Here is a 27194-nt window from a genome sequence, read left to right as displayed (position 1 = left end):
CAGCAGAGAAGCCTTAAAAAGCAACACATCTAGAAGGGCCCACGGTAGCACAAGTCAAATCAACTAACACTTTTTTTTTCAATCCAGAATTGTACGTACCATGAAGCCCTAAAAGCACTTTTGCACCTTGGTGAGTATAACGGATACTCCCATGTGTTGAGTCTTGGGGTGATAGGTGACCTGCCTGAGCAATACATATCCGTACCAAGGACGGGCACCAAGAGATGATGGCTAATATCAGTTCCAAGGAGACGGCAACAGCACTGCGATTTTTAAAAAACCCTCCTAGCGAACTGGACCGAAATGCTTCCACGACAGCCCTGCTTGAGACTTTGGCCATCCTTTAGGAATTCAACAACGATGCGGGAAGGGTCTGGCCATGAGGGAGAAAGTAGCAGCTCCAAATTGGGGAAGTGCTACATAGCAAAAGCTGCTGCAGTGGAGGTAGCTGGGTGTTCACTGTATGTGTTTTGGAGCTCTACCAGCGCGCTATTTGCAGAGTAATAGCACACATTCATTCATCAGCCATTTCTAACTTTCTAAGACACAGCCATGGTCATACTGTCTCATCACATGCACTTTTTATTTTTTATGTTTTATCATGAAAAGCTCCCCAAACATGTGTTTGGGTTTTTTTCCTACTCTTTATAGCAGTGTAAAGTATGGTTATCCTACTCTGCCCTCTTTTTTTTCTTCTCCTCTCTCATGCCTGATCCAAGTCCTTTAATTTGTCAGATTCTCCATCAGCTCCAGGATTTTATGCTTTGTTGGTTTTTTTTTCCTTTGTATGTAGACGTTGCACCTTTGTTCATGAAATATCTTTCTGCTTTCATCTGGTGTTGGGCTATAATGCTTCTTGCTGTGGTGGCACCTGAAAAGAAAATGTAAAGAAGAAACAGTTAATATATGAAGTCCAGTGTACTTTTTCTGATGTATTTCAAATACAATATAAAAGAAAAAGTGTTTTGTATATACAACAATAACTGTTGCTTCTCCCATTCCTTTCTTTATTTCTTTTATCCTTCCCCTCCTGATCCTGCCGTATCACAGTAAAAGAACACCTAATTAAAAAAAAAAAAAAAAAAAAACCCAAAAATTTTGTGAGGGAAATGGAACAGAGCCAAAAAAAATAATAATTCAAGTATTTTAAATTACTATATGTATTCATAACAGGAAACACATTATTCACAAATCCCGAGCTCCTGAACAGTCAAGAGAAAGAATTTTGAGCTGATAAAAAATGCAAATGTTTACAGATAGGCCTCTTTCCTGAGGGAGAGGTGGACGATTTCAGGATGAATTGAGCGATATTGTTTTGTTTCACAAGGTCATTGCTAGGATGCATGTTTGGATCATAGAGCAATTTGGCCATTGTGACACCTACACGACGTGCGAAAGGCCAATTGTTTCCTTATCTAGACGGCCCTCTAGTCTTTTAGGCAACAGACTGATATGTTACAATGCAGGATACTGGGACCATCACCAGATGCAGCCTCCACAGCCCTGCAGGACCCCGGGCCAGGAGCATGGGGAGAAGGAATCTTCTCCAGGGTGGTCTGTGGTGAGTGGTCAAACAGCAGCACTGGTCTGAGAAAGCTGACTGGGAGAATTGTAGCTGGTATGGAAAATGTTTGGCTCTTCAAGCCCGGTGGAAGCTTTGGACACATCTCCGTGCTTACACACAAATATTCTCCCAACTTCTCATGCTTTCTCCACTCTCCAGTTTCATCAAATGTCATTCATGAGCTCAGTTTGAACGGCATCAGCACTAGCAGGATGGTCAGGTAAACAGCTGCAGAATGAAATAAAGTTTAGATCTATGCACAAACAAGGAAAAGTCTGTTTTCTGCTTTCCCTTCTCAGATCAAGCTCATCGCGCAATTTTGCCAAAAGGCCCCTAGTTCATACAGGATGGTGAGGTGGTCACTCAGACCTTGGCTGGCCTTTCTCATTTTTGACCAAATATTGTAACGATCCAAATACTCCAATTCATACTCTTTGTGTTAAAAGTCTCACAGTAAGTAGATCACATTCAGGCAACCCACTTGAATTCTCTGTGACACAATTTCTGCCTCTGTATGATACTTCTGTCATTAGAGCGTTGGTCACGGAATGAGTTGAGCTATTGTCACTGATTTGTCAAGTCTGGCCTTTCCAAATTGCCTGCAAACCACGCTGAATTTTCCTGAAATGGTAATGTTTCCTCAAAAGTTAAATGAAAGATTTCCAGAAATATTCCTTTGTGCATCTTGGTTTTGCTTGCTTTATACGATTAGTGACCTACATTACATGGAATGTTTTCTGTTAGTCAATTACATGTCCTAACCTTTAGAAATAGGAGGAGTGCTTATTTTCTCACAAAAAAAATCATGAAGAGTGTTGTAGCTGGAGGATTAATTTGGAAAACATTTTGCAATCCTCAGGGAGAAGATTCTGGAGGGCTGGAAGAAATTTCTTCGTACTTTCAAGGTGTCACATGTTTTTATGCTATCCTCGGGTATGAGTGCAAGAGGAATGTTAAATAACAACTATTTTGTGCCTTGAAAAATGTATCCACTTAGAGAATTCTACCATAACAGTATGTAAAAAAATTAATGTGGATATTTACCCTTCCCACCTTTGCGCTTCTTTCCTGAGAAGAAAATAGGGTATTATTCCCATTTCATAGACAAAGAACTGAAGCACAACCTACCTACCTTCCCTCAAGACAAAAGGGAGCAGGTACAGACATGTACCCAAACTGCAATGCGTTGAACACATCATCTCCCTCTTAGCTGTACCAAAGCTAATTTTGTCTGCCTGAAAGCCGGGAGATATGACAGAACTGTGCGGAACACATCTGCCGGGCTTCTAAAGCTGTATCGAGAAATGCAATTTCCAAGTGCCTGGGGAAGCCTCCCTGAGCTACAGCGATGGGTGCAGAGGAGGGTGCAGAACTGCAGACAGAATGTAAGAGAATGTGTTTTATATGCGTTCAGATAGTTTTATGTTCCCCTTCTGGGAAGACACACAAGAAATCTCCTCAGCAGAGCAGCCTGCAGGATTGCTTACCTCAGTATTTTGATTTTTCAATTGACCTCTAGATATGGAGAGGTAAGGTAGTATTTTTAGCAACATCCAAAATGGGCAGGAGCCAATTACTGCTCACAATCTCTTTTGATTGCCTCTCTTGAGCAAGGAGAAAAAAATGTAACAGGCATTCAGGTAAGAAAGGAAGAGACAATGAAGCTCAGGCAAGCCATGATAATAACGTCGTTAGGATGATTTATTTATTTGCCAGTCCTTGTAGGCTGTTTTGTGCTGACTTCATCCTGTTGCTTTAACCCTCGAGGCTCTGCAGCATCTCGGGGCTGCAACAGGAGTGACACATCGGCTTTTCCATTTAATTCCCTTCGCAGCCCCGGCTCCGGCAGCGGTGGGATTTGGAGGGTGACAAAAGGCGGCGCGGGGTCCCGAGGGCAGGCTGGGAGAGGCTGACAGCCCGTGGCACACACAGCTGGCCAGCCGTTCCAGCGGGATGCCCAGCGGACGGGCAGGCAGGATGTCAAAACAAGGCTGGAAAAAAACCACACAAAGGGGTTAGAGAATTGCGTATGGTTTATGGATGGGGATTTTTCACTGGGAGCCGGGGAGGGTGCGAGCGGTGTGCGATCTCCAGAGGAGAACTGCAATCGGGGGTCTTTTATTTCCAGTCTCATTCCCAGCCTTGTTATTGACATCCATATACGTATCCCCGGACACCTCACTGGGGGCCTCAGTCCTTCACCCCACCATTTATTTCCCTTTCTCCAATCGAAGAGCCCCCGGGATGGAGACAGGCAGGCCCTGAGCACCCGCCACCCCCGCTCCGTCCCCGTCCTCCCGCGGGGGAGAGGCGGGCACGCCCGGCGGGAGGCGGCTGGCCCCGCTGCTCCCCGGTCCCCACCGCCGGCACCGAGCCCACACGCTCTTTTCCCGCCGCTCCGGGCCTCGTCAGCCCCCGCGCAACAGGGGACCCGCCACCTCCCGCCACGCCGCATCCCTGCGGCCGCCGCAGAGCCTCGCCCGCCCGCTCAGGCCCCCGCGGCTCTCACAGGCAGCGGGCTCAGCGCTCGGCACCGCCCGGCTGCCCTCGCCGGGGCTGGGGTGGGGGGTGACAGGCGGACCGTTAGGGCGGCCCCGCGCGGTCACACCTCCCCTCACGGCGCTGCGCACCGGCCCCCTCCCTCCCTCCCTCCCTCTCGGGACGGCGGCCTCTCCCGCCGCCGGGGGATCCCCGCCCGCTCCCCCCCCCTCCCCGAGGCGGTCCCCGGCTCCGGCGGCTGCGGCCCGGCACCCACGGGCGGGTGTGTGGGGGTGGACACAGGCCGCCCCGCCCCCGCCCCGCCCCGCGGGAGCCGCTCGTGGCAAAGTCACCGACCCCCGGAGCCCGCCGGGCTCCATCAAACGCCGAGGCCCCGCCCACCGACGTCATGGAAACAAGCGCGTCACCCCGCTGCCCGCCAGTGGCGGCGGCGGAGGGCGGGGCGAGGCGCGCAGTGGCCCCGCCCACACCCCCCCGCACACACCCCCCCCGGCCGGCGCCGTGCCTATCGCGGCCCCTCCTTCCTCCTCCTCCCCCACTGAAGGCGCCGCACGGCGGGACCCCCTCACCCCGGCCGCGCGAGGGGCCTCCGTCACGTGACCGGCGCTCCGCAGGCGGTGAGGGAGGCGGCGGGGACCGGCGGCAGCGGGAGGGGGGCGGCGGGAGCGAACAAGTGAGTGACCGCGGAGGAGGGAGGGAAGGAGGCGGGCGGATCGCTGCGCTCCGCCCCGCCCTGCCCGGTGGCGCCCCGGCTCCTGTAGCGGTTGGCTCTGCGGCGCCGGGGCTTCGGCGGCGCGCTCGGCGCTGCCCGGTGCCGGTGCGGGGGGGAGAAGGAAGCGGGCAGGCCCCGGGGAACGGCGGCGGCGGCGGCGGCAGCGAGGAGGGCGAATCGTTGGTTCCTGCCGGTGAGGCGACGGGGGCGGGGCGGGCGGTTCGCGCCCCCCCCCTTCCCCTTCCTCCTCCTCCTCCCGCTCTCCCCGCGCCGGTGCCCCCTCCCTCCCGCCTTCCCTCCCCAATTCGGTCGCCGCTTCCCCCCCCCCCCCGCCCCCTCTCCCTCCCTCCCTCCTCCCCCCGCGGCCGCAGGGCGGGGGCGGCGCGGCGGGGCCGGCCGGCCGTGGGCAGGGCGGGGAGCGCGGGGACCTTGTGCGCTCGGCGAGCGGGCGGCGGCGGCAGGTTCACGGGCGCCTCGTCCCGGCCCCCGGCTAGGCGGCGGCGGCGGCGGCGGGGTCGGCTCCGCGGGCGCCAAGGTAAGAACGGTGGTGGTGGTGGCTCGGTGCAGATCTCCTCCCGGTCGGCCGGGGAGGGCGGTGGCAGGTGCAGCGTCGGTCCGCTCCCGCCGCGGGGCTGCGGGCCGTGGCCGTGGCTGGCCGGGGGAGGCGGCGGCTGGTGCAGCGGGGGTGGTGGGGCCGGCCGCGGGGCTGAATGCCGCGCTCCCCGGCTTTCGCTGGTTTTCCCCGCAGGTAACCGGAGCGCGCACCTGGCCGCCGCCGTGCAGCCGGGGCGCGGCGTGACCTTGAGGGCAGCGGATGTGGGGCTAAGCCTCCGCGGGAGTGGCGGCCACCGGGCGCGGCGGCAGCGCCGCCGCGGAGCCGACGGGCGGGCAGGGCTGGCACGCCGCGGCTCCGCAGCCCCCGGCGAGCGGCAGGGCGCGCACACGCCACGGATTAAGGTGGTGCTCGGCCCCCGCCGCCCGCCGGGTTAAGTAGCCGGGATTAGCCCGCTGCGGCTGCACGACACCGACATCCCGGGCGCTTCTCCGCCGCCCCGCGGGGGCCGGCAGCCCGGCACCCGCACCCCCGCAGACTCCCCCGCCGCCTCCTCCGCCGCCTCCTCCTCCTCCCTCGCCCGCTCGCCGCGCCCCCGGGGCGGTGTTTTTGGCCGCGGCTGAGTCGTACGCCGCTTTCCGTCGGAGCGGGCGGGCTGTTTTGATTTATCGATGCCCGGGCGGGCAGCTCATCGACCCGAGCGGGGATGCGGCGCTCCTTCGGCAGCCGGGAGCGCGAAGCCCCCGCGGGCGTCGCTGCGCGGGTGAGCGCCGAGCGCTGGGGGGCCGCCCCGCTCGGCGCTGGGAAGCGCCTCTAAGGGCGGCGGCGGCAGGGTCATCCTCGTCCCGGCGGTGCGTGGAACCTTTGGATGTGGCACCACGTGAGTTCGGGAAACGGGCCGGAGCCGCCGCCGGGGGATGGCCGGCCGGCTGCCCGGCGCGGGAGGGAGGGAGCGCTCGCCGCTCACGGTGGAGCGGAGCAGGAGGGCGGGTGTCCGCGCCGGCGCCTGCCCGGGCTTCCCCCCCCCCCGATCTCCTCGGGTTCCCGTCGGAAAAAGGCTGAGGTGGGATGGATTTAGGATTTGCGGAGGAAGGTCTGGTGGAAAGCTGGCGGGCAGAGGTGGTCTTCGGGAGCGCGTCTGTCGGCTCCGGCGGTGAGAGAGGTGGCTGCCGGGGAGGTGGGGAGGACTGGAGGGGTCGGCCGGAGCCCGGAGGAGCGTTTGGAGATCGGGAGCGGTGGGTGAGTCTGTCCCAGGTTTTTCAGCCTGGGGGGCAACCTATTTGCACGGCTGTAAGAGGAGTCTGTGCAGTGCTACGAGTGTTCCACGCTCGACTTAAAAGCCTCACTAACATTTAAATGTGGTTTGTTTGGGTTTTTCTTCCGTTTCACTTTTTAAAATGGGTGGTGGGGAAGAAAAATGCACAGTACCAAAATTTCTTTTTTTCATGTCATTTCTTGTAATTTCGAGATCCCCATTACAGAAATCCTTAAATATCTATTGCATACAGCATTCTTAAATTTGTAGCTTCAGGTGCTGAGGTTTTCTTCTTAAGGTCTGTTTAAAAGGAACAGGTGATAATAACTTTATTCCTTGCCTTAAACGGTCCTTTTGAGCATGTGTTTGCCCTGGTATTGGGCTGAGGAGTGTTTGAGGGGTGGCTAAGTAGCTGAATATTCAAATCGTGTCCCTGCTGGGAAGTGAAGTCCCAAGGCAAATGTACCTGTGAAACATGTCTTGCATCATTAGCCGCCTTGGCTTGTTGCTGGGGGGGGACAGAAGTAGAGCGTATTTTTGGAAAACCACCACCTGTCCAAAAGCTGCTGCATCTTTAAAACACTTGTGGGTCCTAATGAATTTGACTTGAAATAGTGTCTTTTAGGTGCTTGAAAAGATCTCGGCTAGGTAACTTGGCGGCTCCTTGGTTCATCATACAGTATATTCAGAAGGTGGCAGCTGCAGCTTAGCCAGTGCCTTTTTTTTTTTTTTTTTTGCCTGTTTGTTGGAGCTTTTCAAGGATTTGGTCCAAACACCACAAATCGTGAATTCCAACAGAAGTAAACTTGTGTCTCTTTAAACTATTGGCTCTTTTGGCAGGAATAGATTCCAATGTACTAGGGCTTTAATACTTATGGCATAATGAATGGAAACTCTCTCGGTGTCAGTGGAAAAAGTGGTCACTGAATTCAGTGAGGGGAAAAAAACCTCGTACGCTTCAATGTGAAATTTTCAGTCTGGAACAGCATCATTACATCGCTTGGTGTGTTGCTGCTCTTTCGGTTCACTATGGTAACCCATCCTGGTTGGGCTATCTGAAGAAAATGGGGGATCCCATGTTGTGTACGGACACTTGCAGGTTTTCCCAGTCAATATTGCTGTCGGCGCTGAATTGCAGCACTACTACTTCAGTTCATTCAAAGAAAAATGCTGCTTATGATGTGGGTAACAAGAACGGTGCAAGTCAAAACTAAATTTAAAGGGAATTGTGGCTGTATTGTGTGTATGCACACATACAGTGACTCACTATTGCATATTAAGCAGGCGTGTTTGGGAACTTAAAGCAGAAAACAGACAAGTGTTGCATTTGCATTGGGTAAACTGTGTATTGGTTTCTTACAAAGTTGCATTACATACAGGTAATGATACAAGCAAAGGATCCCCATTCGTGTAATACACAATCAGCTAATAATCTGTAGAGTGATCCTGCCAATTAAAATGCTCTGCAGTCCAACACAGAATCTCGTTTAGAAAGTGAGTCTTTCATGGACCGCAATATAGAGAACTTCTTTCAGCTGTTAAAATTGAGAACCTCTAAACCACGTTGTGGGAGCTTAACAGGAAGCTGAGAGGCTTGTAAATGTCCTGCAGCTCAGTCATGACGGTCTAGTAATTACTTTTTTTTTTTTTTTTTTTTTTGCTGTTTGAGTTTATTTGGAAGAGTATGATAAACTGGAGACAGTCATAAGATGAAGATATTAAGAAAGAAACATAGACTGGATCTGCTGAAGCCACCTCAAAAACAGATGCTTTGGAAGAATTAACTTTGCCAACGTTTAAGATTTTAGAGCTAGGAACTCAAATATTAATTGACAAGTTCAAAATGGACTTGGCAAAGCAGTCAATAACATGCCATAGCAAGCAAGTTTCCCTTGACATAAGGGTGGACAAGATAACCTGAAGTATCTTCTAACTCAAATTTCTTCCATTAAGGTAGACTAAATATTAATGGCACTGAGCATTCTTTACAGCTGAAATGTGACCTCAGTGATGTCTTTCGGTGTTTGAACTGTTTATTTTAATATATGTTCTCTTCTGTTTTAAAGGGAAAATAACACTTGTGCAACAAGGATGCGCATTTTGCTCAGAGTTGAAGTCGGGTTTCAGTTAGCAACATTTAATCTAATGCAGAATAATGAACAGCCATGATTAGCCCAGGGCATTGAAATGTAAATAAGGAGAGAAATAAGGAAAGACTACTTGAATCTATAACAGATTTTGTTGTAGAAATGCATGCTTGCTTTCCTCCAACAGGATCAAGAAAATTGCAATAATATTCTTAAATTTGTACTCTTTAGCATTCTCAACTTGTGTTAAAATGAATAATAATAAAACTTGTTAAAAGCTGCTGTTCAGGAGATAATGATCTTTCTCTGTAGAGTATTTTAATTAAAAATTAGATAAAATCTAGGGGTTGCAGTATCGTGTCTAAAAAGCTAAGATTAGCTCTGCCTATAGCGCGTGCAACAGTCTCAAGTAGGTTGTCTTTTTTTTTAAACCTGTTGAATTTTCTTTTAAAGGTGTCAATTTTATTTCTCGTTATAAAGTTAACTGATTGAAGACTAAAGAGGGCAGCGTACATGAGGTGATGCTGTTCTCTGTTTGAAAAAGAAAAGTGAACCTATGATGATTTATGTAGAGGATGTGTATTTCTCACAAGCATTACGGATTACGAATTAAATCAAAATGGCCTGTCTTTAGATTTGGATTTTTTCAGTTTTTAAATAACTGTCACTAATGTTAGTTTTTCCCTAGCTTTGGCTTCAAATCGTTGAAAAGATCATGTTCACTAATTGCACAGCAGAGTGATAAAAAACAAGGAAGAAAATTTTTTGTTTGTTTGTTTGTGAAGCCCCCCCAAACATTTGTATCCACATGTAAAAAATAAAAATGTGTTCAGCATCTTTAAAATAGGGCAGTTGCATACAGAAGATGGAAGCAATGATAATGAGCAGTATAGAATGAGGATTTCTAGGAGGTAACATGGACAATGAAATCAACAGGCAAAATATTAGACTAACACATCTTGGAACAGTCGTACTTTCTTACATCAAATGTAGTTTCAGGACAAGTACATGGTATCGTCCAGTTTGTCTCTTATTTCTAAATTATGAGGCTTTCAAATACAGTTTATAAAAATTAGTTTCTAGTTTTCATGACAGGTTTCACTTGATATGAACAGTAAATTTGAGGGATCTGCCTGTTCAGGCTGTTCATATTCCAACAAACATTATGAAAGTGATTTCTGCTGCCACTTATAAATCTTATTCTAACTGACAGATGACAGCAGGAGGTGTTATTAGTTTAATTTTGGTGAATTGCAAAGTAGGCATGAGGCTTTCTCAGTTGGTATTTCAAAAGTCTGGTGGGAGAAGAAATGTAAAGAAAATGTAGGAGTAAAAAAAAAAAAGCCAGAAATAGCTCTAAAAATAAATCCAAATTCTTTTTGTCCAGTAAGAGATAAGATGACAAGACAGACAAATAACATCTGCCCTGCCTTTGGAGGGGGATGGACTGAGGAAGAGGGTATACCCTCCCCTTACTGCTCTTTGCAACTGTACGGTGCAGTTAAGGAGCACACGGATGCATTTTGAGGATTTGATAAGCTTTGGTGCTGACCACTAAGTCTGGTTGGTTTTGCCACTTAAAACGTGACCGGTCTCAGCACTAAGGGGTAGTGTTGCTTATTACTGGCTATTTTCTGATACTGCTTTGGAGGAGAGAGGTAGGTAAGTTCCCGCATGGCCTCCTAACTTGTGGTGAGCTTCAGTGGCTTGCATGTTTCAGGTTTTCAATATTGCTTATGAGCTGGATGCTGCTTCAGTTCCCAGTAAGCACAGGAAACACCATGTTCTTAAAACACACTTCTGTGGAGCCTATCACTTGTAATCTGCTACCCTTACTTGTGCCCTTATATTCACAGAAAGATAAGGTGGCAGCAGGGAATACAACACTGTTGGGTTCTGACCACTTGGTGTACAGTGTCTGGTTTACGAAGAGGAGGCCCGGGATGTACCGTGCTCTGCATAGGTGATAGCAACAAACCCCGTTTCAAGGCAGAAAAGATGATTCAGCCGCTCTTGCTTTGAGCAGCTATCGAACTTCCTGGGACTCAACCCAAGGTTCACAGTGGTGAACTCTTTTTCTGCTTGACTTACGTCTTCATCGAAACTCAAAATTTGGTATTCATTTTAAGATTCTAAATCCGAGATGATCTTAATCACATTTACAGTATATGCACCAGTGGAAGAAAAATCAAGTGTGCTTTTCGCTGGAGTGTCACAGATGCGTGCTTACATAGAGATCACACAACCTTTTTTGCACTTGTTATTTGACAAGTGACTGGCGGCTTGTCCACGTGGCTCTTTCAGGATTGCTTCTGTGTCTGTACAAACACAAGGTTGTGTTGGTTGCGGTGTGTACTTTGGCTTCCTGAACTACTGCGTTTCTAATGAAATCAAGACATCTCAGGCCTTATGTGATAACAGATCTCTGTGTTTAAAAAAAAAAAAAGTGACGTGTATATATATATTGCTGTATGATCTGTATGATAGAATAAACATCCATGTGCAGATCAGAATATTTATCTGGACTTAAAATAATTCAAAACCAATTGATAGCTCCATATGGGGAAAGGAGGAAGAAGAGACATTAGCTCTGTTAGGTGGAGCTTTTCTACCATAGAAAGAAATATCCCTAGTGCTCTGCTCTTCATTGAAATAAGGAGCTTAGCCACTAGCAGTATAGAAGTATTGTAGCTACTACAAACTGCTTTTTAAGAATACTTGTAGAATATTGTAGAATGTTAAGATGATGGCCACCGTGACTCTGCAAAAGCTTGGAAAACGTTTGGTTTTGTATGGTGGATGTTTCAAGAGATAAGAGTCTGTTAAGTCCTGATCCAGAAGACTTGCTAGTCACTTCTGTTAATATAAGATATTTGATTGCTTTTTTTCAATATTCTGAAGTTATGGCACACTTATGGCCTTCTGAAGATGCTGTGTTGATCAGAATAATCCAAGAGACTGTGAGGACGACAAGACAACTTCATTTGTGCTTGCCTATTTGGCTTGTCACTGTGAGTGGAAAGTTTCATGGGGTGGCTGAAGTGACCCGGTAGCTGCTTTCATTTCCACCTTGTCCTGGACTGCTCAATAACTCCCCCCCTCCTTTGTGCCATCTCTGCTTCTTTGCATCTACTCGCAGCACCAGTAGATGATTTGTATTGCACAATCCGTGTGCACAGACAGGGCTCTCCAAGGCGAGAGAAGAGAAGCAGTGTGTCTTCAGATCGGTGGTGTGGGAACAGTGGTGTGGGAACGTTCCTCCTCGCGAGATTGTCACGTGAAGCCATTCCCTAGAGAGTGTTAACCTTTTCATGCAGAAGAACTTGAAGTTACTGTTCTGACAGTAGATCGGAGAGCAGTTTGAGTGCCAGCCTTCAACTAATGATTTTCCAGAAAAGATTATTTGAATCTATCCGTAAAGATCTTTGCACTAATAAAGAATATTACAACACATTAGCTGTATGCCTAGGTGGTTTCTGATACTGCAGTGGAGGAAATTAAAAAGTCCTTGTATTGCGTGTCCAGTATTGCTTTCTGTGATTTTTACTTGGATAAGACTGAGGAGAGAGTAACAAGAAATGGGTAGAAAAGGTGACAGGTATGGTTAGCCCTTAAACTATCTGAGAAAGGGTGGTATTTTTTAACTTCTCCTGGCTATTCAGATACAGTAGAGACTAAAGCAGGATCTTAATATGCATATTGACAGGAGGTTTTTCACTTCCCTCTAGGTGCTACTGCTATCACTGTTGATATTGCACTTTATGTAGCTTGGATCTGCCAATTTTTCTTCACTTGGGAATGAAGCTGGTGCAAAACTTCATGAAGCCTATGGAATACCATGCAAATCAATACTTCAATTAGAGCAGTGTCTAGCAGTCTCACTCCAGTGAGGTTGTATGAAACATGAAATGATTTAAACTGTCTGGCAGGGTCTGTCCCAGGTGGCTTTCAAATATATACATAGTTGAGAGTGACAGCTGGGGAGGGTTGGGAAGGTGCTCTACCACTGCTAGCAAAACTGCTTTACTTCTGCTTTATTAACAACTCAAATCACTTCAGCTTGTGTTCACCTACTTCAGCTCTGAAATCCATGTAGTTAACAGTAACATTGATTTTCACATTCTGCAGTGAGCTTGCTTTGCATAGTGAAATGTCTTAACATCTTCACAAAGTCTGATTTCAGACGTGTTTTGGTAATGGGTAGATCTGGCTGTGGTGACTGCGGATCTAGGGGGTTTGTTTCTAAACTGGAGCAAGTTGAAAGAGATTTGTTAATAAAGTACTGAATTATCTAGGATTTGTGCAAAGCGTGGTCTGTTGCCTTTCGGATTTTTTTTTTGGGCCTGTTATTTGGTTTCTGTTAGTGGAGGCACTTGCAGTGGAGCTATCCTTCAGATGGAGGTGTCTGCTCAGGGCCCGTACCAGGTTACAGGAACCTTTTGAAAGAGCTTTAGTACCAATACATATTTCCAAAAATGAAATACCAGCCTATAAAGCAGTGGTACGTACTAAGGATATTGTCTGCTTGCGAGTGGACAATTCACATGTGGCTTTCTTTTTTCCCTCTTGATCCTGGCATCACTGAGCACTGGACAGCAGCACCTCAAACTGTATTACCAAAACTGTTCAGAAAAGGTTGTCTTGGTTATGCAAAGTCTGACACCCTAAAACTATGATGTGAACTTAAGCTACCTCAAAGCACAGGAAAACAGCTGACCAGGTGGGATAATATAAGGGGTGGGTGCTTGAAGGAATTACTCTATATTTTCTGAGAAGATACTGTAGTAACGTTTTTGGTAATTGGACTCCTCATTCCAGAACTGAAATGCTGAATTTGCATAGGCTCGAAGCTCGATGTTCTCGTTCCATTGTCAAATCTAAAGCTAGAGAAATGAATATGGAGAGTAAATCTATATATATAACCACAGGCAAAACGCTTTGAACAGGACAAAGCAAATACGTGTTACTTTGAGGCAGCGATCATAAAACAGGACAGTTTCAAGCTCCTGCTGGAAGTTGCCAAAGACCCCTTCTGAGTGTTGCTGACCCAGCAGAGACTTTACTGAAGGGCTTTGCTTTTTGCTGTGACAGTTGGGAGTAGCGGAACATGGCCACGTGTGTTGGGTGCTGGATTGTGGTGGCAGGACTGCCAGCAGGTCTAGATCCTTGGGGGTGAGGGTGAAGAGGAAAGCTGGGGTTGCATGGCGCCTGTCCCCCTGTGGTGGGGCTGGAGGAGGAGGTCCGCAGGAGAGGTCTCAGCCAGCCTGCCGGACCCTGAGTCTGCAGCAGGGCTCTCCTGTGCTGGTGAGGACTTGCCCACTCTGGGCTGCATTAGCAAGAGCGTGGCCAGTGGATTATTGCCCTCCACTGTGCTTGTCAACCTGTCCAAAATGGTGCTCTATTTTGCACCTCTTCTGGCAGAGGGTCACTAAGCTGGTTAGGGGCCATCCTGTGGGAGGCCTGGGGAGAGGTTGAATGAGGTGGCTTTTTTTGACCTCTAAGGGAGAAGGATAAGGAGGGACTCTGATGGTGGTCTTCAGTGGGGCCTTGCAGAGAAGGTGCAGCCAGAAGGCTCTTCTTTTTCCCAGGATGAACATGAGAGTGAGGAGAAGAGCTTCCGTGATTGACTTGAGCTGGTGAGGCCTGTGCTGTGTTAGGAGGGGGCAGTCCCCATCACCTCTGTGACCTTCAGGAGGAACCGCCGATCTTGTGGCCATCTTCCTTGTCACTGGTTCTCACCTAGGCCTGTCCCCTGGCCAAGGGCTCAGGTGAGCGTTGGTGCAGGCACAGGCCATGGCACAGGACTGCACCTCCTGGCAGTAGCGGAGGCTCGGATATTCCTAAACTAACTGTGAAACCACATCCTTCCTCTTCTTGCCTGTGCCTGCTCCGAGATGGTGATGCAGCTGCCTGAGAGGCGAGCTCAGCCCAGCCGACCGACAGCCCTTTGCTTCGGCAGCTCAATCCCGGCCACTGGCACGAGCATCTTCAAAACCTGAAACTAGTTGCTCTGGGCCTCCTCTGACGCTGAAGAGACACCAGCATGTCTAAGATGAATCTCATCTGACTATTTCAGATCGTGCCCTAGGTGGCTAAATTTAATCTTTCAGCAGAGAAGTTACAATTTATTCATTGCCTATTGAGAAAAACAAAAAAAAAACAAAAACCAAACCAAAACAAAAAAAAGCTTGAAGTGCCTACCTTAAGATATAGGTGTTACCATTTGGTCAGGCAAATCTTGCATGTGATGGGAGGAATGTAAACTTTTAACCCTGTGGAATGCAAACAGGCTTCAGAACTTCAGACCGGACCTCCAGGTGGTGAGAGAAGGGGATGGGGAAGAGCACGACTTCAGCATCGGCTTCTGAAAAAAAAACCTCTGGCACATGCTGCAGGCTGGCTGTTACTAATTATTGAAGTACTAAATCTCGAGGAGTGATTAATACTGGAATCAGTGATTCTTCAGCTGTATACTAAACATAAGGTCTTAAGCTTTTACAGTTAAAAACTGAAATAATAACAAACCTGTGTAGATCCATAAAGGCAGCTCTAGTAATTTTAAAGTATAAAATTCTGTGGAATTTGTAGAAACTTATCCAAGAAGAGAAGTGCTCCAAACATACTCATGCTTCAAGGGGTTTTTCATTGCGTCCCCCCAGTCTACCTATTCCATATAAATGGATCACATGTTTTAACTTGCTGATTAGAAGCCTATTGTCAGTCTCCCAAATGTAATGGTATTATGAACATAAATATAAGCTATTAATAATACAGAAGCTTAAGGTGAAGTACATTCAGCTGTCAGCGAGATACCTTTTTTTTAAATTAGAAAAGGGAGGACTTGGAAGAGACAAAAAGCCAAGATATTAAATTATAATTAAGGATACTAAATTATTTGGGAGCTTAATGATGCTCCAGTTGCAGGATGAATTAGAGTTGTGATACCATACTCAACTAATAAATTGGTATGTAAATTTTTGGCATTCACTGTGCTTAGACCGCCGGTTTACAACTTAGTCATAAATTCAGTCATGTCTTTTGAAAACTGCATCATTCTTGCAAGCATGGCTTCACATTTGCTTTACTCAAGCAGGCTCATTGTAGTTCTGTGCCCTGTTTTGAGTTGGCACTGGTATTGGATTATCTGTGTGATGAGTTTGATTAGATGACCGGTCTGCCTGAAAACCAGCGTGTTTTTCTGTCTGAATCAGCATCTCTTGTATCTGCAGGAACCTCACTGTTGTCACAAGAGACAGCAATAACTTGGGGAAGGGCAGGATGATCAGAGTGGCTGGGATGCATCCTGATACTTGGGCATCACCATGCTTGTGATGGAAGAGGCAGGGCTTTTCCTGGCATGATTGCCGTACACACACGCAAATACAGATCGCTGCTGGAGCCCTGAATTTCCACAGCAGAACTGCGAGGTGGTCTTGTCCCATGCTAGGGGAGAAACTTTAGTCACCTATATACAATATTCTGCCACAAACTCTGTAAGATGGGAACCAGTTTGGCCCATTTTGACTTGCTCATTTAGTGAAGCTACATGTGAAAATGAAGCTGAGAAGTGAACGCCACTTTCCTGTAGGAAGTACAGAGCAGAAGCAGCCTTCTAACTTGCCAAAGGGTGGTTCTTCTATTTTCAAAACTTGAAACAAGTGAAGGCTAAATTCCATAGCTACAGGCACATTCTTCTTCTTGGGTAGGTAGTAATCAAAATCTAATGATTCAAGCTGTCAAAGCTTTTTAAAGTTCATGTGAAATTTAAGATGATGGAAATTTATCTTTTCTTTGGGAGCAGGAGAGTGTTCTTGTAGAGGAAATTTTGAGACTGAGCTTTTCGTACACAAACTTTTAAATAGCAAAACTTAAAAGTAGCCACCCAATAAAATAATTGGATAAACGCTTAAGATTGGCAAGAATTTTTTCTTAGTTTAGCCTCTTACCAACAAGTTGGGAAATACTGACTTTATTTAAATAAAGCAAAAATCTTGTCAAAATTTTTCAGTCTATACAAGCAAGGAGTGTCTGTCTGTGGAGTTTTTGCCAGGAAGGTATGTTGTCTTTTGTTGGCCTAGAGCTTAGCGTTCACCTCCTCGAGATGGCAAAAAGCTATCAATCTGTCTGCTTAAAGCCTGTTCCTCTTTCAAACTGTTTCCGCAGCCTCCGCTGTGTCAACACTGTTCAGTTGTAATTGCCAACTCCAGAGCAGACTGATCAATGGAAATGCTAAATAAAGCAGCAAAACTCTTGTATCAGAGGATGTGTAGAACCAGATTCGCCAGCAGGTGTGTGCCTCTGCAAACGCCGGCAGAAGGGTTAGCTGTTTATTACCTTCCAGTCCAACACCGTGACATACCTTCCTGGCTCCTTTGCTAGTGGGTCATCGTGAACTCTGAGTTTCTTAACTTTTCTTCCAGGTGAAGCTGCTTTTTAAGAAATGGACAACCAAAGGAGTTTAGCTTTTTCTGAAATTGAGAAACATCAGAATCAATAGGAATAAAAAATATCGTGGACTGTAGCTAGATAATGTGGGGGGTTTTGACGTGTGAAGTATTAGGCTGTTGGTACTCGTTAGTACTGTTAGAGCTGGTCCTGCCATTTTTGTCAGATACGAGACTTGGAGATGTGACTGCTGGTTGGGGATCAGAAACAAAACACCAACTCTACTGGCCATTGACGTACATGTCTGTGGAAGCCTGAGGAAGTTCTTGGCATGCTTTAAATTAACGGCATTAGGTTTGCAGGCACAGCTCTTTTAGTGCTTTCTTACAAGGTGAGTATCTTTTCCATAGCCGATAAGTAAAATGATGTCTGTACTCCCTCTGCTGGCTCTGCAAAAATAGCTTTCATGAGCTTAAATATTCGAGTAGCACCTCTTACAAATATGCCTGTGTGAAATTCTGAGTTTGGAATAGGGTGAAGAGGGGTGAATGGAAGAGGGGTTTTCCTGAAAAATGGGTCAACAAATAGTTACTGAAAGCTAATCAGGTGTCTCAGATGCTATCTCCTGCCATAATGGTAAACACTGGTGTTGTATATACCTTTGTAATTGTAGTCTGGTCTGTTTTTGTGTATCAATGATTGCATGGGACTATCCAAATTAAGATACCAAATACTTGTGCATCTAGTCGTACATCTGAGCCCTATTTTTATAGGTATTGTGTGCCATATGTATATAAAAGAGGTATGATATCTGGAAGCCTCCCATGGGGGAGGAGAACTTATGTCCTTCCATAAATTACAGTGCGCTGTACATTTACTTCCTCGTTTTGAGACTGCTGGTTTCTTCCTGTGTGAAGAGATATCGGATATAAAAATTCTCAGCCAGAATGGAAGAAGTTCAGCCCTTGAACGATAGATAGAGATAGGTGTTATGTTCATAATCAAAACAGTTGATCTTGGAAGTCAAAGACATCTTTACATGCCAATGCAGTTCATTCTGTTTTCTTGTTTTCTGATACTATTACTCTATTATACTGTTCTAGTTATTTTTGCTTTCTGGAATTTAGGGATGGTTTAACAGTTTTGGAGGACCGAGGGAATCGCCTACCCTGCTATACTGGTCAGTAACTGGTCTGAAGCTGTCTAAGTGGAATAACAAGCCAAACTGCCTTTTTAGTATTTTTTAGTTCAGGATATCTCTGAACAAGAACGCCTGAACCTTGTGGTGTGGAGAGCCTGGCTTCTGGTTGCTAAGTCCGAGGGTGTTTTCTGGCTTTTCATGCCTGCAAGGTGCATTTCCTGGAAAGTGCAGTCTCTTGTCCAGACGTTTGCTTGTATAATTCATGACTGTCAAAAATTTCAGAACGGTAAGACCACTGTGCAAACCCGATTCAAGAGTTGGGTGCAGCCAGAGACTCTGTGGTTCCTCCTGTTAGACTTCTCTTTGGGTTTACCTGTGGATGCCTGCAATTGGCTTTAGGCATTGCTGTACTGAGAAGGGACTGCTGTATAAAAGCAGACAGTTGCGTGGGCATCCACACGAAGGTTAGATAGAGCAAGTCTTCCTCTCACAGTGATTGTTTTCCCTCTCCCAAATATCCTGCTGTTCCAGTTTTTCCCTTTGGGCATGCTATTGTGGATTAAGGTCTTGAAGTTTAGCCCTATCACTTGGATATGCCCCGCTTACGATCAGAATTTAGAGTTTTACTGACATGCTCAATAACTTTTGTTTTAATGTCCCAAGTTGTATTTTGATAACGTTCACGTTAGTTGACAAATAAACCAAAAGTTGCTGACCTGCATAATACAGGCCATAAAATTTAGCTTAGCAATGCTTGCCTTGAACTCTAATCTTGTCCAAGCAAGAACAGCTGAGGATTCTCAGTGCACAGGGAAATGCTTCCATTTTCTAGGAAAGCCTAGCGCATTTTAGAAACCTCCAAGTTAAGGAGTCAGAGATTCCTATTCTTAAAATAGCTTAAAATAATAAAGTATCTTAAAATAGCCTGGTTTAGGCTTTCTTTGAGCAATTTTGCTGTGAGGCAGTTGTTTAAATACTTGAAAATATTTGCTCAGTGAAAAATACTTTTTGACAGCTAATGGCTTATTTCAATAATAATTGCTCAACAACAAGCTAACGTTTTAGTAAGCACCTACTTTTTGGGTTTTAAGGAAGAAAGCTGTCTTGAAAGCTGTTTAGTCTTAATTATGTGCATAAAGCATCATGCCTCAAACTAGATCGTGGTTTTGACAGCTGTGTAGCTGCTGAAAATTGTTCCTTCACATTGTTTGATTCTGGATTCTAACTGTATATGGTTTGATCACGTTGCCGAGTTCCTTTAATTAGATACCTGCTCTAAACTGTGCTCAAATACAAGAAAAGACATTCTGAGACACCCCCCCGCCCCCCACCCCCCTCAAAAAAAAAAAAAAAAAAAAAAAAACCCAACCCCCGTCAGCCAGAACTATCACCCTAATTTCATGCTGTTTTGATGAGAGGGAAAGATTTCAGTAGGAATGGGTACATGTGTGAAAATCTGACTCCTGTAGCGGGAGTGTAGCGCACCAAGAATCAACGTGCTATTAACAGTCTAGGGAAAGGTACTGGCTTCTGATGTTGAGTCCTACAAGTGCAAAATACAAAACCACACCTAAATGTTCAGTGTAAATGCCTGTTTGTTCTGAAGGTGAACTGGAAGCACTGTTTGCTATACCTGTGAATGTTAAACTTATTAAGGATATTCAGGATTCTGTTGGTATAAATTTGTGTCTATTTTAAAGCATCCCTTTCCTGCAGAAAAAGAAGGAAGTGGAAAACAATGTTGTAAAATATTGGAAGTTAAGAATTTGACTAAACATAGATTAGATACCATAGTAGAACTTGGCTGTCAACCTCCTTGACACGGTGTACAGACTTGAATATGCATATAACTTAAATTAGCCAAATTCATAGCATAACTTTGAAATGAGGTGTATGGTTGTTTTTCAATGTGTAGGACTACTCAGAAGTTTACCTTCTTCCTAACCAGTGTTTGATTGCCTGCCTAGAGAGAGTTTATGAAGTCTGAAAGTGTGAAAAACAAGTCTGCCACTTCTAACTAGCAGACTTACGCTTGCGCCCGTTTTTTCTGAGTCTTGTCTACCTCAGGTAGGTTTTTTGGAAACACTACTAAAGTAGTCCTTAATTACAAAGGTTTTCAGATGGCTTCTTCCTGTACTTCCCTTGACAACCTAATTGAAATAAGCCATTGTTAATGGGACTTGAAATAATAAGCAGGTTTTTGGAGAACAGTCCTAGCACAGCTGCTTCCTCGCGGTCTGCTTTCTCTTCTCCATTGGAAGTGGAGACTCTCAAGTTAGAGAGTCTGTTGAAGGTGCTGAGAAACCAGCTGATGGTATCCTGGAGGGAAGACAGGGATACAGGCGGCTGCTTAGGAAACACGAGCACTAGGAGGCAGAGGGAGAAAGTTGTAGGCATTTTCCAAAATTACCTCTAGAAAGACTGAGTCCCTAACTGTGGGAGTTACGGTAATTCATGTTGTCTCTTGTTTCATGGTGCTGCGTCACTCTTGTTTCATGACACTGCTCTTCTTGGTCACTTCCCTCCAATGGGGAGTCACTTCTCTGAGTCTCACTAACCTCAGGCTAAAGGCAGCTCTCACCATCTCTGCTTTACCTCTTTGCTGCAGTAAGGGAAACTTGTGAGCTGCAGGGGCTAGATTAAAAATGTAGTTAGCTTCTGATTTATCAGGGCTAGTCTGTGAGTCCCTCCTTGGCTGTATTGGAAAAGAAGCGCGGAGCTGAGTGTGCTGCAGTCAGACATGTGATTGCAGTGTCCCTTTGTTGGAAACCATGAGCGGGACATAAAAATCTTGGCTCTTAAAAGAGTGTGCCTTCAGCAGTGGCCAGTTGGAACTAGTCTAGCATGCACAAATTCATCAGTTTAGCAGGTTGCTTGGAGTTTGTCACTTGAGTGATACTCAAGTGACACTCAAGTGATACTCAAGAGCTGATACTACCGTTCCCAGTTCCCTTTCTTCAGAGATACTGTATGCTATTATAAAAGAACAACCTGATTGCAGAAGTTGCAGAACATTGCCATTGTAAAATAAACACATGTGGGAAGTAGCTTTATGTAGAAGCAACAAAATAGGTCTGACTTCACTGAGTCAGAATGACGATCTGTAGTCTTCACGGATGGGTAGACTCTTGGCCCCGAGGGTCAGCTGCAGCTGAACTGATGGCAGTAGACTCCCAATTCAGATGCCGTCTTTTGGAAGGAGGGATATTACCCTTATTGAACTAGCCGCTAGGAATTGATGCTGAGGATTCAGAGCTGCCTTAGCAGGAGACTGGCACCTCACTGTCTATGCCAGTGGTGGTTATGCTCTAGGCACATGAGTACCTGCTGGTTTGTCATGTTATTTCTTATAGCCTTGGGCTTCGATTGGGCAGGGGAGTGAGGGAAACAAATAGCCGATCTTCAGTACTGAATAGGTTCAGCTAGTTGCTATGAAGTGTTTCAAGGCACAGCCTTTTCGTACTTAGAGGAATAAGCATTGTGCCAGAGCTAAACAGACGCCTAGTTCACCTCCTAATCTGAATGCTTGCTATTTAAACTGTAAGCGCACAACCATCTACAAATTGCATTAGGATCCACTGATGCTAGTGAAGAGTTAAGACCTTTGGTTTATGGGAAACTGGGAGAGGGATTTCCTTCACTGGTTAGAACAGGACTTTTAAATATTGTCATGGAGCATGGTTTCATTTGCATTCTTTTCCCCAGCCACTTTTTTTCTAATGAATTAATCATGCGCCTCATGTCTTTGTGCTCTCAGAAACCTGAAGAGTTGTGCACAGTACAGATCTTCACACCTGGAGATGTTAGAAATGAAGCTGCAATTGTTAATTGGGCATAGCCAGTTTGTACAGCAATTATTAAATAGTCTACCAAAACTGAGGAACAAATTAAGTTTACTAGGTCTGCTTGAACTGGCATTTGACCATCTGGTGAATTTGCTATTCAGTTCAAACGGTGTCTGGCCTTGGCAGTAAAGTGATAAATTGTGTGATTTGTTTAGTGGCGTGTCACTTTACCTGAAATAACAGAGGGAGGATGAACCTTTCCTTGAATGGAGATTAATGTTATCTTAAAGGGGGCAGCAACATAGTTCCATGATGAAGACTCTCCCAGCATTAGCTGAATGTGTGTCCCTTAATTTGGCATATCCACATTGCCTTTATGACTTCTACAAATGAACCAGCTATTCTGGCATCTTGTGGAAAAACATCTGGGGAATCTGTTGTGGCAACTTCTTCAGCCAGTAGAAACCCTGATATTTAAGTCTTTTGGTTTTATTTTGTGTCTGGGCGGGGGGGTGAATGCTTTTTAGATGACTTTGTGCACCAGGCTGCTGCAAGTAGCCCACTCTTAGACTGTAGAGAAGCAAAATGCATGGCTGCGATCACAGCTGGTGGGAGGGTGGAGGCTTGGGAACATGCATGGTGCTTTCTGTCTCCTTGGATCCAGAGGGGCAGATTGCATTGCTGTCAAAAAAAATTGTCTGTTCTTAAGGATCGTGGAAGTGCAGGGAGAAGGCAAGAGCAGTGGAAAAAAGGATTAGTAAAGGAATGAGTGCTAAAACTGGTTGGAGTGCTCTGTGTCCCATGAGAGACAGACTTAGAGTAGGATGCAAAATGAAGTGCTATCTCTCAGTGGCTGGGGTGCTGTGAAAGAAGAGTGAAAAAGCACCCAAGAAGTTACCGTTCTGAGCCCTGGGTTGCCTGTGTGACTGTTGCGACAGCAGGCTTTCACACAGTCTATTACTTCATTAACGCAGTTGACGATTAATGTAGGCGGCTTTTCCCAACGCAAAAGGATAAGGGTGGCAGGTGTAAGTTGCAGTGTTGTTAGTGTCAAATAATGAGAGCTGCTTCAGGACCTCTGTGGGTTGGAAGTCGTATGCCTTGACACTGTAGCACAGCCATGCCTTTAGTCACTTGAGGATGACAGACATGCTGCTTGCATTATTAAAGTGCTATGATGGGAATCGCGGATTTGTGCATCTTGTCTACTAACAGTGCTTGCGCACACTCTCTACGTTAAAGAAACAAACTGCCAAGAGATAAATTTATTACCTTATATTGAATGGTGGACCAGGGATTGTCATGTAACTCATACTGATCACACAGCATTTAATTCAATGTCGTTCTACAGACGGGTACCAATAGCTATATTGCAGTAATGCTTAAATGTATGCAAAAAACCCCAAACCAGCAACCAACCCTGCATAAATGAGAAAGTTCTTTAAAAGGAGTAGTTAAGAACAGGACAGTGCAGGCAGCATGAGAACTTAGCCTTCAAGTGGGTGTCAGACTTCAGAAAGATCAAAAAGTACAGTCATGAGGAAGAACCAATTTGGAAACTGGAGGTTGGCCTGAAGGATAAAGCAGCATGTAGCCCCACTAAATGGTAAAACATAGCAGATAAGATGCTTCTTACAGTGTACCAGAAAAAGGAGGCCCGCTGGAATAGATTAGTGAGCTAAGCTCTCAAAATTTATCAAAAAGAGCTAAAGGGATGATCAGTATAATCATAATGAAGAAGTTTGCAAGAGATTCCACACCTGTGTTTCTTGCAAAGCCATGCAGTGAATTCTCAAATCCAAATATTGAGGTTAACAAACAAATGAAAAAAACCAACAAAACACCTCCCTGAGCCTCCTCTTACCACCACCAGCAGGAGCAGCAAACTTGGGCAATAGTACTGAAAGAGCTACTTAAGTGTAGACCAGTTATGATATTTGAATTTAAAAAAAACTTTGGCTTCTTAGGAATAGAAGATGGCAACTGTAATTACATTTTTTTGAAAGGGGTTTTCTTAGAATGACTCTTTAGCCAATTCACTTGGTGTATTTCTGGCAGGCAGGGATTAATACGACATGCAGGGGAAGCTAGCATAGCTTTCAAATTATAAATTTTTCAAGAAGTAAGGTTTTTTGGTGGTTTGAGGATGGCTGAGGATAAACCGTGTTCTTGTATTTCAAAAATGCTTTTGAGAAATCTGAAGATGAAAGATCTTAAACTGGCATGTTAGAGGACAAGAGGGAAGCTTCTTAAATTTGGCTTCAAGAGGACAAAATTGATACCTAATTTAGCATTGTAGTGTGTGCTCATTGAGATGGGTGACCAGAGCTGGGGGTTTTGTTTGTTTGTTTTTGTTGTTTTGTGTTTTGTTTTGTTTTTTTGTGTTTCAAACTATTGCCTGGTGGGGATGATGATTTTTAAGGATCACAAATGGATGACTTACTGTATAAACATTGCTATTTATATATTGTGTGTTTACAGCTCAATGAGCATATAGAATATTTTGTAGTACTGTTTCTACATAGTCCAAGGTAGTCAAAAACTCCTTAAAACTTACCCTACAAAGTTGATTTTACTGCCTTAATAGAAAGGAGTCAGTCATATGCAGAGTGATTTTTATGGAAGTAATTAGACTTAATCTCATTAGGCATAAATATTTCCTAGTAGTTTTAAGACTAATTTTAAATTTCTCTTGAGGTTTCCTGAATACAAAAAGAATCGGGTAGGGATGGACTTTTGCCATTCGCCTGAAGGCTTATAGCTCAAAAGAGGTTTTGGCACCTCTTTGATATCAGGAAGCATGGTTACAGTCAAAAGCATACCGCTCTGCTTAAGTGGATGTTAATATGAAAGAATACTTTCTGAAAGGAAGAAGGGAGATTGTTCAAACTGAGATGAGATGGTAAAACGTCTGGTTCTGGCTGAAGTGTTGTATGCAATTTAACTTGAACGTGTTTCAATTTATATGGGTGCAACAAGTTCTAAAACAAGGTTTCTGGTGTTAAGAACTCCTGAAGTTGTCCTGGAGCTCCAGAACAAAAAAAAAATATATATATATACACTAATGCTACTTAGTGTCTAATGACAGGGGAAAGGAAGAAAATCATTGCTCAAACTGACAAAAGCAATTTCAACGGTATGCATGTATGGTATTGTGGGAGTTGAAAGATGGAAATAAAAATAGAGGTAACATCTGAAATGTGTGTTTATCTCAAAAGGTATCGGAAGCAGGCTTAAGGAGAAGTAGCAAAAATTAGAGGCTTTGTGAAAAAAGGTAAAAAGATTTTTCAAAACAAGTACAATAGCTGTAGGAATAACTGTTATGAGGAAGTCAGCTGCTGCTTTGCTCTGAGTCATGTTTATTGTCAGAACTGATCAGCTGGATGCATTGCTTACAGGCGTGTGACGAGTGACTGAAATGCAGGAATCCAATTCCAGCTCTTGTTGGATGAAATTTGGTACCATCTCACTTTCCCTTTACTTGAAACTTAGCTGCATATAATGACGTCTTATGCCTCATTTAACGCGTGCCTGTCAGGTTTTGTGACTGGAATGCACCTTGTAATCTGGGAATGCAAGTAAACTCTGATGTAGTCTTAAGATGCATAATTTTAATAAGTGGGATGCCATGCTACCATCTCTGTTTGAAAAAATTCAGCTTTTTGTATTGCAATTCTTGCCAATATGGTTTTGATAAATATTGATGAGAAAAGAGTAGTAAGTTGTTCCTGAATCTATTAATGTGATTATTTGTCAATGGATGACTTCACTGCACAAAAAAATAATAATCTACTTTTAGGGATATATATGAAGTTATTAATATGACAGACCTGTTAATACGACTTACTTTACAGCATAATTATGCCCAAAAAAACAATTTTAGCCTGAACTGTGCAGGATTAATAGACTCTCAGTCCTCAGTCATCTTATTTAGGATTCAATGGATCTAAAGTAAAGGAAAATAATTGATGGGCATTGGGCAAATACTTTTTTTCTTTGCATTTTAAACACTAGTAGGCAGAGCTTTGTGATATCCCAGGTTTGCCTTTAGCCATAGTTCAAGTTTTGGCAGCTCCACTCATCTGAAGTTATCTGAGGAAGCTGACACATTGCAGTGAATGCATTTTAGGTACTTGAACACGCTGAAACAAGGCCCAATGGGACAGAGTCATGCCTAGAGATTAAAACTTTTTTCTCTGGTATTATAGTCTTAACTTGGAATTACCTGGTATTATAAGCCGTCCTGTAAAATTTAGCCTTTTTGGTTTAGTTGATGATGTCATTGCAGAGCAAAAAGTAGATGAGCCTAGTAAAAGGAAGTACTGAGAAGGAAGCTTCGGGGCTTGCCGGTAGAGAAGCTGTCTGAGTGCTGATCAGAGTTGTGAACTGCAGGAGACCCTTCAAGACATTGTTCTGTTCCTGGGTATCTGGAATGAATAACTCCTGCTTCCAGAAAAGCGTTTTACGTAGTTACAGACTCAACTTTTATGTGTGGGTTTGTGTCTTGAAGTGTTTGGCTTCTTGTGGACAATTCAGCATTGTAATATGAAATAGGAGAGTGTGAAAGCCTAGTATTTTAAATAAATGGGACACTTGGATGCTTTCTGTAATGATGACCGCATTGGTTTTATTCTCTAGGGCTTTCTAGTATGCCTCAAAGTCTGATGTTCCCTGAAGGTGTTTGTAGGTTTTTCTGAAGTCCTACTTGTTGGTTCAGTCTCTTGCATCTCTTTAGTTCTCTCATGTTCAAGTCAAAATACCTCAAACTCAGAAAGCTAATGATTAGTTTAAGCTTTTGATAAAATAGTTTTTTCTATACAGCACTTCCTGATCTTGTTTCTTAACCCAGCTGTCACTTTGGTCGGAGTTGACTTGCTTCGTGAGTGTGGAAGGGCCATGGCTTGGGGAAGGCAGGGCGGTACGGGCCTGTGCAGCTGTTCGATGGCATGAGACAATGTCTGCTGGCTTGCCGGGCTCCTTGCAGAGGCTGTGGAGCGAGCTGCTCGGTACAAGAAGGTCATGGTCTTCCTGCCGTAATACCTTGCCTTCAGGATTTACGATTTTCACTTGCTGCTACCAAAACAGGAGTGAAACGATGCGAGAATCCTTTGCATGCACACAACTAATTTGTGCTACCAAATTGACTTCAGACTACTGAAGCCCTAATTGTTAGCCATCATTTCAATAAGAAATAATTTGGGGTCTTAAAAGCA

General features: G+C 45.1%; 1 protein-coding gene and 1 long non-coding RNA gene across 4 annotated transcripts in view; one reads left to right on the top strand and one right to left on the bottom strand.

Moving 5' to 3' along the window:
- Positions 1-560: 560 nt before the first annotated feature.
- Positions 561-4808, bottom strand: LOC141738820 (uncharacterized). The gene is made up of 3 exons (XR_012585485.1): positions 4633-4808; positions 3052-3555; positions 561-871 (listed from the first exon to the last, which is right to left on the bottom strand). It is a non-coding gene; the product is annotated as an uncharacterized LOC141738820 (long non-coding RNA).
- ATP2B1 (ATPase plasma membrane Ca2+ transporting 1) overlaps positions 4743-27194 on the top strand; it is a 63744-nt gene continuing 41292 nt past the window's right edge. For 2 of the 3 annotated variants that reach the window (XM_074574813.1, XM_074574822.1), the window contains exon 1: positions 4743-4968. The gene's annotated coding sequence lies outside the window, so the exon portion shown is untranslated. Of the gene's footprint in view, positions 4969-5515; positions 6209-27194 lie in introns of those variants that run through there. The other variant, XM_074574810.1, reaches the window with a different exon arrangement.

This window comes from Larus michahellis, chromosome 1, assembly GCF_964199755.1.
Source record: "Larus michahellis chromosome 1, bLarMic1.1, whole genome shotgun sequence".
Lineage (NCBI taxonomy): Eukaryota > Metazoa > Chordata > Aves > Charadriiformes > Laridae > Larus > Larus michahellis.
This window is presented reverse-complemented; position numbering and strand designations above follow the sequence as displayed.